We start from the raw sequence: 11,467 nt of genomic DNA on the forward strand, positions 1-11,467 counted from the left end.
GGTGCTGAGGGATCATGCTTATCTGTTGGGACATTAGCTTGTTCTGTTCCAAAATGGCATCTAGTGTATCTACTTCCATGACTCCTCTCTTCTAAGTGGTTCTGATGTTCACTGGGTTCCTCTCAGAAGTGTACATGTACTGGCTGTTGGAAACCATCTCAATAAGCTCGGTTGCCTCCTCAGGCGTCTCCTTCATGTATAGTGAACCACCAGCAAAGTAATCTAGTGACATCTTGTCCATCTCAGAGAGGCCATCATAAAAAATTTCCAGCCTGATCCATTCTGAAATCATGTTAGGAGGGCATCTCCTGATTAGCTACTTGTATCTCTCCCAAGCCTCATAGAGGAACTCTCCCTCTTTTTGTCTAAAGGTCTGGATTTCCACTCTAAGCTTACTCAGCTTCTGGGGGGGAAGAACTTGGTCAGAAATCCAGTGACCACCTTGTACAATGTGTCAGGCTCTCCTTGGGCTGAGAATCCAGCCATAGCTTTGCTCTATCCCTTACAGGAAAAGGAAAGAGCATGAGCTTGTAAACCTCGGGGTTCGCTCCATTCGTCTTGACCGTATCACAGATCTACAGGAAATCAGATATGAACTTGTTGGGGTCCTCCTATGGGAGTCCATGAAACTGACAGTTTTGTTGCACCAGAGTGACCAGTTGAGGCTTGAGCTCGAAATTATTGGCACCAATGGCAGGTATAGATATGCTACGCCTGTAGAAGTCAAATATGGCTGCAGTGTATGATCAGAGCACCTTCCTTACTTCCTCTCCAGCATTTGGATTGTTAGCTGCCATAGTGGTCTCTTCAGCTTCCTTCTCAAAAGATTCCGTAAGATTCTCTCCGGCTTTGTAAGCTAGGGTTTGTTGCAAATGCCGCCTTAAGGTCCTCTCCGGTTCAGGGTCAGAATCAAAGAGGGGTTCCTTGTGCATATTCTTGCTCATAAACAATCAAGAAACAAAAAGAAAAAAGGTGGGAGTCTCTATGTCAAAGTATAGAGGACTACTAGTGAGATATCCTAAAAGAAATAAAATGAGATAAAGTAAGCAATTAACTAAAAAAAATTCGAAACAAGAATGCAAGAATTAACCTAAAATTTTTCGAAAATTAAAAAGAAAAGGTTTAAATTTTTTTCCAAAATTCGAAAAGAAAGAAAGAAAGAAAAACTAAAGAAACACCAAACTTAAAATTTGAATTTAAATAAAAATTAAAACAACTAAAATAAAATTCAAAAATCAAGGAAAAGATAAATAAGATAAAGATCGAACATCAAGAAAGATAAACAAGATATGATTCAAAAATTAAAAAGAAAATTGATTAAACCAAAAAGAGAAAATCACTAAAGGGACCTCAAACTTAAAAATTGAAATCAAATAAAAAGAAGATAGCCAAAACAAAAGTAAAAAAATTTAAATTTAAGGGAAAGATAAATAAGATAATAATTGAAAAATAAGAAAGATTTTGAAAATCAAAAGAAAGATAATTAAACAAAAACTAATAAAAGTACCTAATCTAAGCAATAAGACAACCGGTTGTTGTCAATCACGAACAATCCCCTGCAACGACGCCAAAAACTTGGTGCACGAAATTAGAACTCGCACAACTTTATCGGCAAGTGCATCGAGTCATCCAAGTAATACCCCAGGTGAGTGAGGGTCGATCCCACGAGGATTGTCGGACTGAGCAAGTTATAGTTATCCTGTTGGACTTAGTCAGGCAGATAGTAAAAGATGGTTGTTGTTGAAAACACATAAAACAAGATAATAAAGAAAGCAGTAAAGAATTGGTGTAAAATCAGTATAAGAAAAACAATTAAGGTATCAGAGATGATTATCTTTCCAGATTAAAACTTCTTACAACTATTTTAAAAATGAATGATTCATTCTATGGCAAACTGTAAGTGATTAAACCTAATTCCTTAGCAAAGGCCTTAATCACCCCAGATCTCGGCTGAACAGATGTTTCCATGTCCCCAACAAGTTGTGGATTAGCCATCTAGGAGGTGTGTTCTCAAGCTGTAGTTCAGGCGACCTTGGTCAGAGTATCACAAGAACTCATGTAGAAAAAAGGTCATACTTTCATTCCACTCAGTTTCATTAAATTAAGAAAGAGACACACCTTAGAATTGAATCAAACATATATTAAAATAGAAAAGTAATTTAATGCATAGAAATAAACAAAGCTCCTAACCTTAACTAGGAGGTTTAGTTGCTCATAACTTTACAAAGAAAATACGTTTTTGAAAAGATGCAGAAGGAAGAAGACTCTCCCTAAACCTAATTGATCTTTTCCTTTAGATACTGTTCCGAGGGTTACCTAAAACTGTAGGTTGATCTCGGACGAGATCTTCTATACTGGTCGGAGATGACGTGTCCGGCTGATGGGTGGCGGCCGAAGCTGTCGTGTCCGACCTATTGGACTGGCTGCACGGCTGATCCTTAGTCACCGGAGGGTGGGGGTACCTGCAAGAGACTCCGATGCTTAAGTTAGCATGGGTATTAAACAGGTTTTTAGTAGAATTAGAGTATGAGTTATACCTGGGTACTCCAGTGTATTTATAATGGTGTAGAGTGACCTTTTTAGATAAGATAAGTTAGTTATCTTATCTTATCTTATTTTTGAGTGAGGTCATCTTATCTTCAAGGGAACTGCCTTTATCTCTGTAGGCTTGGGCTGCCTTTGGATTTGCGTCGTGTTCCTCTGTTTGGGCCCTTTACTGGGCTTTCCTGTCGAATTGACCGAGCTCTTTAAAAAGAGGTCAAATAATCTGACCTGCGGAGGTCGGTCGTTTTGTCGCTATCATCCCAGGTCGGACAGCTCGACCCAGGGTATGAACAGTTCCCCTGCTCGAGCTCGGTCTTTCTTTGGGAGGTCGAGTCTTAAATTTATCACTTCGATCCTTTTCTGGCGAGGCTGAGCTCGGGCATCTGTCGACTTCTTCTTTGTAGAGTCTTCTTTTTGAATGTGGAACATTTTCTTTATTTAAAGCGCGCACTTTGTATTAGCGCCTTGTTCTTGGGAAGGCGCAAGGGTTTAATACCCTCATTAATTAGCTTTTAATGCCTCGTTCCCCTTGGCTTTTTATTTTGAACTTTACACACAAAAACGGTTTCTCTTCTCCGTTTTTACTTGTAACTTCCCTTTTCCTTCTCCCTTTCTATTTCCTGAAGTTTTGCGGTTTTCACATTTCTTCCCTGCGACGTCCTTTGGTGATTTCTTGGTGTTTTTCTTTTCTCGAGAGGCGATTCTATTCTACGTCTTCGATCTTCTATGAAAACTTTTTCCTTTGTGAGGCTAGCTCTCTTGCCCTGGCGGCCTCTGTGAGGTTGGCCGAGGACACTGCATTGAGGCATAAAGACAGTTATGTCACATCCTATCGGGAGGTGATGCGTCTGAGGGAGGAGTTGGAGTCTTCCCGGGTTGATTACTCCAAGCTCCAAGGTCACCTTGTCGGCAGCGTAAATGCTGCTTATGAGAACCTAAAGGAGCAGGTTCAAGTTCTTGCTCCTGAGATTGACCTTGCACTCTTCAGCTTAGACAATATTGTGAGGGATGGTAAGATTTTCCCCGACGACCCAGATGATGATGATGTCGGACCTCCCTCTGCGCCTGATGCCAAAGTGTCGACTTCAACAGTTCCTCCGTCTGGGGTCGTTCATCCAGAATTAGATCCTGATTACCAAATTCTGAATAGGGACGATGGTACAGTAGATGCAGTGCCTCTCCAGGCTCGCCCACCTTCCCCCCGTACTGAAGCTACCGAGAAGCCTTATGATGTTTGACTGAATTTCGTATCTGTTTGTGTATATTGCCCGACTTGTGGGCTTTTAAACTCTTTATTAATGTTTTGCTAGCTGTTGACACTTCTTAGTTGCTTGTTTAGCAACTTTATTTTGAAAAACAAAAGTAGCTTCCATGCTTTTGGGGCAGATTTTGGTGGCCTCTGAAGCTTGTTATATCTTCGCATTTTTATATCATGGTTATTTGCGCTGGACTTGGCATCTTTCTGGGTTTTGAGAATGTTAGAGCCTTGCTGTTCGACCTCCTTTGCTCTTGTAGCTTTGATTCCTTTGAGGCTAAAAATCCTATTTTGTGTGGACCTTTCGTGAGGTCTCTGCCAAGTGTAGCTTTCGCACTTTTGTGTGGGTCGACTTCGTCATATCGGGTCCTTCCCGACATCGTTATGTCGTATCCAGTTATTTTGTAATCCTCTTTCTTGGAGTTTTGTTCAAGTCTCTTTTAGGGATTACTTCTATAACTTTATGTTTTGGGCCGACTTCTTCGTGTCGGGCCTTTTTGAGTTATTTTGTAATCCTCTTTCTTGGACTTTTGTTCAAGTCTCTTTCAAGGATTACTTCTATAACTTTATGTTTTGGGCCGACTTCTTCGTGTCGGGCCCTTTTGAGTTATTTTGTAATCCTCTTTCTTGGACCTTGTTCAGGTCTCTTTCAGGGATTACTTCTATAACTTTATGTTTTGGACCGACTTCGTCATGTCGTGCCCTTCTAAGTTATTTTTTTAATCCTCTTTTTTGGACCTTGTTCAGGTCTCTTTTAGGGATTACTTCTATAACTTTTATATTTTGGGCCGACTTCGTCATGTCGTGCCCTTCTAAGTTATTTTTGTAATCCTCTTTTTTGGACCTTGTTCAAGTCTCTTTCAGGGATTACTTCTATAACTTTTATATTTTGGGTCGACTTCGTCATGTCGTGCCCTTCTAAGTTAAAGTAATCCTCTTTTATAGGGTTGGCCAGACCTCTTTCCAGGGTTTACTTATAACTTGGTTTGAGTTGGTCCGACTTCTTAACGTCGGCCAGTCTTTTAAGTTATTATTTTACAATCCATTAGGACCTCGTCAGGTCCTTTCTCCGTATCACTTTCGATAACTTCTTGCATTATTCTGTTTTCATCTTTGCCGATTTGTGGAAGGTGGATTAAACCCTCGTTTAGTCGACCTTTAGATGAATTTGGTTTTCATCTCTGTTGGTCTTTATCGTGATTGTGCAGTGAATTTGTTTCACTTTCTGCCAATCTGTCACTTTATAATCGGATGATGAATGTTTCAGATTAATGCGTCTTGAAGACTTGTAGAACGTCTAATATATTTTATTTAAAATGAAAAATGAAAATATGTACATATAGGGTTTTAATCCTTTTGAGTCGGATAATTTCTGGATCTCAACTTGGTGTCTCATTAAAAAACCTTTTCAAGAAAAAGAGTGCATCCTATGATGAGATCTTTTACCTTCTCTAACTATAGTACCTTCTTAGGTTGCAGGCGTGCCACGACCTAGGAAGTTCTCGTTCGTCGAGTTCGGCTAGTCTGTAGTAGCCCTTCCCAAGTACTTCTATGACTCGGTAAGGTCCTTTCCAGTTTGCTGCCAGCTTTCCTTCTCCGGGTCGAGTTGTTCCAATATCATTTCGGATTAGGATGAGATCGTTCTTAGCAAAACCTGTTGGCACTACCTTTTGATTATATCTAGAAGCCATTCGACGTTTTAGTGCTTCTTCCCTGATCCGAGCTCTTTCTTGGATTTCAGGAAGTAGGTCGAGCTCTTCCCTTTGAAGTTGGGAGTTGGATTCTTCATTGTAATGGACCACTCTAGGCGACCCATCCTCGATCTCTACTGGGATCATTGCTTCCATTCCGTATGCTAATCGGAAGGGTGATTCATTTGTGGTTGAATGCGGCGTCGTTCGATATGCCCATAGGACTTGTGGAAGTTCTTCGGCCCAAGCTCCCTTTGCGTCTTGTAACCTCCGTTTTAACCCGGCCAATATGACTTTGTTAGCAGTTTCGGCTTGTCCATTGGCTTGGGGATGTTCGACAGATGTGAATTGGTGCTTTATGTTCAAGTCGGCTACTAATTTTCTGAAGCCTGCATCTGTGAATTGAGTGCCATTGTCTGTGGTGATGGAGTATGGAACCCCGAACCTTGTGACAATATTCCTATATAGGAATTTCCGGCTTCTTTGAGCAGTGGCATTGGCTAGGGGCTCTGCCTCGATCCACTTTGTGAAATAGTCTACCCCGACTATGAGGAATTTAACCTGTCCCGATCCCTGGGGAAAGGGTCCGAGAAGATCGAGTCCCCATTTTGCAAATGGCCAAGGTGAGGTTACACTGATGAGCTCTTCTGGCGGGGCGATGTGAAAGTTAGCATGTTTCTGGCATGGTGGACATGTCTTTACAAACTCTGTAGCTTTCTTTTGTAGAGTTGGCCAGTAAAATCCCGCCCGGAGTACCTTTTTGGTGAGAGCTTGTGCTCCGAGATGATTGCCACAAATGCCGCTGTGTACTTTCTCTAAGACTTCCCTTGTGTTGGAGGTCGGCACACATTTTAACAATGGTATTGAAATCCCTCTTTTGTATAGGGTGTTGTTTATGATAGTGTAGTATTGTGCCTTCCGTTTTAACCTCTTTGCCTCCTTTTCATCTGTGGGGAGTGTTTCTGTTTTGAGGTAGTTAATTATGGGGGTCATCCATCCTTGATCCTGACTTGTTATGGCTAGGACTTTTTCCTCTTCCGAGATTGACAGGTTCTGCAGCATTTCCTGGATGAGGCTTCTATTGTTGCCCCCTGGTTTGGTGCTGGCTAGCTTTGAGAGTGCGTCAGCTCGGACGTTTTGTTCGTGGGGTATGTGGCGGATCTTATCCAAATACTTTCTCATGGTGGGATCTTTGGCCTGGTAGCTCCCTGTTATTTGCGAGGTGACTACTTATGAGTCGCTGAAGATGTTAAGTTTTTGAGCTCTAACCTCCTTAGCCGGCTTCAAACCAGCTAGTAGTGCTTCATATTCCGCCTGGTTATTTGAGGCCGGGAACCCGAATTTGAGGAAAAGCTCAATTTGGGTTCCTTGGTTGCTTTCAATTATCACACCCGCGCCGCTTCCAGTCTTATTCGAGGAGCCGTCCACATAAATATTCCATTCTATAGGGGTCCCTGGGGTGTCTGTAAATTCTGCAATGAAGTTGGCTAAGTATTGTGATTTAATGGCTGTCCGAGCTTCGTATTAGAGGTTGAATTCAGACAACTCAACTGCCCATTGTAGGATTCTGCCTGCTAGATCTGTTTTCTGCAATATCCCTTTTCTAGGCTGGTTGGTCTGAACCTTAATGGTGTGAGCTTGGAAGTACGGGCGGAGATGTCGAGATGTTAGTATGAGCGCATAGGCAAATTTTTATATTTTTTTGGTAGTTCAACTCGGATCCTTGTAGCACTTTACTAATGAAGTATACAGGTTGTTGTCCTTTGTCATCCTCTCGAACTAGTGCTGAGGCTACTGCTCGACTTCCTACCGCGAGGTGTAATACGAGTGGTTCTTCCTCTCGTGGCCGAGTTAGGATAGGTGGTTGTCCCAGGAAACTTTTGAAATCCTGGAAGGCTTGCTCGCACTCTGTTGTCCATTTGAACTTTTTTCCTTTCCTTAGAGTGGCGTAGAAAGGGAGAGACCTTATTGCTGATCCCGTTAGAAATCTGGATAAGGCCGCCAACCTCCCGTTGAGTTGTCGTACCTCTTTGACACAAGTTGGGCTCTTCATGTTGAGTATAGCCTGGCATTTATCCAGATTTGCCTCGATTCCTCTTTGTGTTAGCATAAAACCCAAGAACTTTCCAGCTTCTACTGCAAAGGTGCATTTTACAGGATTGAGTCGCATGCCATGCTTCCTTATAGTGTCGAACACTTGGACCAAGTCGGACAATAATGTCTCTTCACTTTGTGTCTTTATCAACATGTCGTCCACATAGACTTCCATGATTTTTCCGATATGGTCTGAAAAGACTTTGTTCATTAGCCTTTGATAAGTTGCTCCCGCGTTTTTAAGACTAAAAGGCATTACGATGTAGCAATAGTTTGCTTTTGGTGTTAGAAATGAGGTTTTTTCCTGATCAGGTGGATACATTGGGATTTGGTTGTATCCAGAATATGCATCCATAAACGAAAGGTATTTAAATCCGGATGAGACATCCACCAGAGCGTCGATACTTGGGAGTGGATAAGGATCTTTTGGGCAGGCTTTGTTGAGATCGGTGTAGTCGGTGCACATTCGCCACTTCTCATTAGATTTTTTCACCAAGACGACGTTGGCTAGCCATAGTGGGTACTTGACTTCTCTTATGAATCTTGCCTCCAGTAATGCTTGTACCTGTTCTTCCACAGCTTGGGATCGTTCTGGCCTAAGTTTTCTTCGTCTCTGCTGTACCGGCCGAGATCCTAGATAGACCGCCAACTTGTGGCACATTAGTTTGGGGTCTATGCCTGGCATGTCTGCAGCTTTCCATGCGAAGAAATCGACATTATCTCGTAAGAACTGTACTAGTGATTCTTTTGCGCCTCCTTGTAGGATCGTGCCAATATTAGTTATTTTGTCCGAGGTGTCTCCGATCTAGACTTTCTCTACTTCACCTTCGAGCTGTGGATGAAGTTCTTCTCGTCTCTGAACTCCACCAAGCTCAATTGTATAGAATTCTTCTCCTCTGCCTCTAAGGTTTAGACTTTCGTTATAACAGCGGCGAGCCATCTTTTGATCTGCTTTTATTGTAGCTATCCCTTCTGCAGTTGGAAATTTCATGCATAGATGCGGAGTTGAGACTATTGCGCCGAGTTGATTTAAGGTTGTCCATCCTATTAAGGCATTGTAGGCGGAACTCACGTCGACCACGATGTAGTCTATTTTGAGTGTTCTAGATTGGTTTCCTTTTCCGAAGGTTGTGTGTAGTGGCACGTATCCCAATGGTTGTACTGGGGTATCTCCCAGTCCGAACAGGTTGTTGGGTATGCTTTAAGCTCTTTTTCTTCTAAGTCGAGCTTGTCGAAGGCAGTTTTGAATAAGATGTCGGCGGAGCTCCCTTGGTCTATTAATGTGCGATGGAGATTGGCGTTTGCCAGTATGATGGTGATGACCATGGGATCGTCGTGTCCCGAGATGATATCGGATGCATCTTCCTTGGTAAACGTAATTGCAGGGATGTTGGGCGCTTCCTCCTTTCCTTCGACATGATATACTTCTTTAAGATATCTTTTGCGAGATGATTTGGAGATTCCTCCTCCTGCAAATCCTCCGTGTATTATATGAACATGTCTTTCTGGTGTACGAGGTGATCGCTCTGTTCGCCCAGCCTTTTCATCCCTCCTCCTTTTTCTTTGTTCCTTGTCTCGGGTGGCCAAATACCGATCTAGTTTTCCTTCTCTTACTAACTTTTCTATGACGTTCTTTAGATCGAAGCATTCGTTGGTGGAATGTCCACGGACATGATGGTATTCGCAATACTCGTTTCGGTTTCCTCCTCCTCTTTTGCCTTTGAGTGGTCAAGCTGGGGGTATTTTTTCTGTGTGGCAGACTTCTTTGTACACGTCCACAAGAGACACCCGAAGGGGGGTGTAATTATGATATTTTTTAATTTTTTCCCCATGTCGGTATTCCTTCTTTTTGGGCTCTTTATCTTTATCTCGGTAGGAGAATCCGGATTTTGAGGTTTCTCCTAGCCGAGAATTTTCTTCCATGTTGATATACTTCTCTGCCCGTTCGTGTACTTCATCCAGGGATGTGGGGTATTTCTTTGATATAGATTGACTGAAAGGTCCCTCTCGTAGACCATTGATGAGGCCCATGATGGCGGCCTCTATTGGTAAACTTTGTATGTCTAGGCATGTTTTGTTGAATCTCTCCATGTAGTTGCGAAGACTTTCCCGATCTCCTTGCTTGATTCCTAGTAGACTGGGGGCGTACTTAGCTTTGTCTTTTTGGATGGAGAATCTGGCCAGGAACTTTTTGGCTAGATCATCAAAGCTTGAGATGGACTTTGGAGGTAGGTTGTCGAACCATCTGATTGCTGTCTTTGTGAGAGTTGTTGGAAAAGCTTTGCAACGGACTGCATCTGAGGCGTCGGTGAGGTACATTCTACTTCTAAAATTGCTGAGGTGATGGTTGGGGTCTGTAGTGCCATCGTACAAGGTCATGTCCGGAAGTTTGAAGTTCTTAAGAATTTTGGCCTTCATCCCTAGTGAATGGATCTTGATCTTTGCGTGGGCTATCCTCAGGGGTGGATCGAGTAGCTTTGGCTTTGAGATCAGCTTCGAGTTTTAGAAGTTTATCTTCTAATTCTCGACGTCGCCTTACTTCTCTCTGTAGATCCTTCCCGACTTCCAGTTGATGATGGGTTTCTTTTTCAAGTTGCTTTAAACGATCTTGAAGTGCTTCTATCACTCCCGGATTTGATGAATTTTTGTCCCCGTTGGATTCCGGAGTATCTTGTAGCGTAGTGTCCGCGTTTTTATGCGGTGTTCTATCCTCTAGATCTGAATCATGGTCGTTGTCGTGATCATCCGCCATGGTGATGGGATGACTTCCAAGTTCCCCAGAAACAGCGCCAATGTTCCGAGGGTTACCTGAAACTGTAGGTTGATCTCGGACGAGATCTTCTATACTGGTCGGAGATGACGTGTCCGGCTGATGGGTGGCGGCCGGAGCTGTCGTGTTCGACTTGTTGGACTGGCTGCACGGCTGATCCTTAGTCACCGGAAGGTGGGGGGTACCTGCAAGAGACTCCGATGCTTAAGTTAGCATGGGTATTAAACAGGTTTTTAGTAGAATCAGAGTATGAGTTATACCTGGGTGCTCCAGTGTATTTATAATGGTGTAGAGTGACCTTTTTAGATAAGATAAGTTAGTTATCTTATCTTATCTTATTTTTGAGTGAGGTCATCTTATCTTCAAGGGAACCGCCTTTATCTCTGTAGGCTTGGGCTGCCTTTGGATTTGGGTCGTGTTCCTCTGTTTGGGCCCTTTACTGGGCTTTCCTGTCAAATTGACCGAGCTCTTTAAAAAGAGGTCGGATAATCTGACTTGCGGAGGTCGGTCACTTTTTCGCTATCATCCCGGGTCGGATAGCTCGACCCAGGGTATGAACAGATACTAACCTAATAATAAATGCTATATTTAAAAGATATTATTTTAAAATAAAAATTACAAAGATAAGATAAGATAATCCTAAGAGGTGCTAAATTCACTTTGGGGGCCCAATAGCATGTGAAATGAGCTGCTTGCTGGTGTTCAATGCCAGGATTGGGCGTTGAACGCCAGAGAAGGGGAGTGCATTCTGGTTCCTTGCCCCCTGGCTAGCGTTGAACGCTAGGTTGGGTGTTCAGTGGTCAAGGGGGAGCTGTCAGCATTTTCCTTTCTTGCTCCAGGCTTCTCCAAGCTGCTCCGATTTTTACCTAAAATCATAAAAACATAAGAAAAACTCAAAGTAGCATCCAAAGGTGAATTTTGCACTAAATTATAATAGAACATAATAAAATCTAACTAAAAACAATATAAAAATAACTAGAAAAAGGGTATAAAATGCTCACGCATCAGCAGCGTCTGACTTTTTTTGGAGCCGAGGTATCGCCATCCAAGTTTCTCGTGAGGAGGTGGGGGTTGGTACTTACAAGAGATTCCGATGCCTAAGTTAGCATAGGT

The 11,467-nt window shown here is 42.6% G+C and overlaps 1 non-coding gene across 1 annotated transcript; it reads left to right on the forward strand.

The window, feature by feature from the left end:
• Positions 1–285: 285 nt before the first annotated feature.
• On the forward strand, positions 286–394 carry LOC148550919 (small nucleolar RNA R71). The gene has a single exon (XR_015893253.1). It is a non-coding gene; the product is annotated as a small nucleolar RNA R71 (small nucleolar RNA).
• Positions 395–11,467: the final 11,073 nt, after the last annotated feature.

The sequence above is a fragment of the Arachis ipaensis genome, chromosome B7, assembly GCF_059453495.1.
Source record: "Arachis ipaensis isolate K30076 ecotype BB chromosome B7, ASM5945349v1, whole genome shotgun sequence".
Taxonomy (NCBI): domain Eukaryota; kingdom Viridiplantae; phylum Streptophyta; class Magnoliopsida; order Fabales; family Fabaceae; genus Arachis; species Arachis ipaensis.